Source organism: Halyomorpha halys, unplaced genomic scaffold, assembly GCF_000696795.3.
Source record: "Halyomorpha halys isolate HHAL.00 unplaced genomic scaffold, Hhal_1.1 Scaffold228.1, whole genome shotgun sequence".
Taxonomy (NCBI): Eukaryota; Metazoa; Arthropoda; class Insecta; order Hemiptera; family Pentatomidae; genus Halyomorpha; species Halyomorpha halys.
In genome coordinates, this window is record NW_027107268.1 from 509,182 (window position 1) to 511,230 (window position 2,049).

The 2,049-nt window shown below is 35.7% G+C and overlaps 1 protein-coding gene across 1 annotated transcript in view; it reads left to right on the forward strand.

Moving 5' to 3' along the window:
* The window catches only part of LOC106679882 (uncharacterized), a gene marked incomplete at its 3' end in the record, with an annotated part of 91,387 nt that overhangs the window by 74,935 nt on the left and 14,403 nt on the right, over positions 1-2,049 (forward strand).

Sequence of the window (2,049 nt, forward strand, 5' to 3'; positions counted from 1 at the left end):
GCTTAGCAATTTATGGATTATACACTAAGGGGAAGTATTGTACAAAATATCGAATTGGAGTTTTCGATGGACATACACGTTCTTAGGTCTCCTTTCTTCGAAGTCTCACAACAATGGTCTCCATGTTTGTGTGTGTGTGAATAGCCTGTGTGAGGATTCCAAGTCACTCATTTGTCCAGATGTAGTCCAAGGTAGCGGATGTGTTCGACAGGGGTAAGGGCAACATTATTGAAGTATACTGTAGGGCAGTCAGTAGGTTTACGACGAAGGGTAAAGATGATTTGATGGGATTTATTTTAATCCTCCAATTACGACACCATTCTTCGACATGTTTTTTTACCGGACAAATCGGAATACCGCACAACCTGAATACCAAAAATACCGGGAAAATCCTCAAAAATCAAAGCCCCATGACAATGGGACGAACAATATGGAGGCGCATAGATTAGATTTTTATTCAGGGTGATCAAGATCTAGGTTATTACACTCTTTTTACTTTATTTATCTTCTTGTTTTTGACATTTCATAGTTGAATGTAGATTATTTCCTTTTTACACTGGTCGATATTGGTGGATTATATTTTAGTATAAAGCTGAGTTTCTTTCAGAAATTTTATTATTTTGTCTATGGATTCTGCTGAGTCTTTAAGGGCCAATCCTCTTGTAGGAGGAATTTTATAATTTACGAAGGCTTGACGAAATGATGAGCATTCTTCAATTATAGGATTTATCGATAATGGGGACTGACAGGTTTGGCAAATAGGTTAGTCCTCTTTTGTGATTAAGTGGAGGTGTGTTAATTTGGAATGTCCTATTCTTACTCTTGCAACAACCACTTCTTCTCTTCTGTTTCCCCTTATGGCACTTGTCCACTTTTGTGTGTTTTTTTCTTAACATTCCTTAGTTTATTGCTGAGTGGTACGTCTGCCCACATTGAATCCCAATTGTTTCGGATTATGTTCCTTAAAAATGGCAGCGTATAAACTAGAAACCAATAAATATTAATTATCTATTAAATCATTAAATTGTTATGTATTACCTACCTCTATCATTATATAGTTCTTTTGGTCTGCCCTCATTTAAGCAGTTCAAGGACATGTTTAAACGACCTCAATTAGTCTTTTCAACATAACATGTACTATCTAGACTATGCCAGTCCGCCAGGTAACAGCCCGCATGTTAGGTCATGTCTCTACCGCTATATCTCTCGCTAACCTATTGGACAACCTTATTACTTGATAACGTGCAAGGTTATAGTTAAATAGGAGGCTGATTCTATTATATTAACTAATAGGGTAAAAGTGATAGTTTTGTCGATGCTTAATCTAATTTAATTTATATCACCCCTGTCGGACAGATGCGCTACCTTGGGCTACATCTGGACAAACGATTAACTTCGATTCCTCACACAAGACAAAAAAAGACACGAAATTGCAGGTCGATTCCGATTATTACAGCACTTACTAGACAAATGTTCTAAACTTCCAGTCCATGACTGTAATAAGATCTATAACATAACATATCTATAGAACATACGGAGTTGAGTTTTGAGGCCCCACTAAACCTTCTTATTCCTTACAATCCAAATTCCTTCCTAAACTCCTCAATGCTCCTTACTTTGTTACAAATAAAATAATCCATAGAGACCTAAATGTTCCATATGTAACCGATTTAGCCCAACCAGATATCAATCCTTCCATTCTGAACTCCTTAATCACTTAAACCCACTTGTTTATAACATTTTTCATTACTGACAATCCTCCGAGGCACTTGAAAAGATGATGGCCATAAGACCTTCCAATGTAAAAATGTTATGGGTAGTTTCTCAACATGTCTGTATCATATAATTGTAATGTTACATCAAAGTTACTCGATATATTTTTATGTAAATACAGTTGTAAATGTCAATAGATAAATTTTAAAAACAATTATCATGATTGGAACGTTTTACTTTCGCTTAGCAATTTATGGATTATACACTAAGGGGAAGTATTGTACAAAATATCGAATTGGAGTTTTCGATGGACATACACGTTCTTAGGTCTCCTTT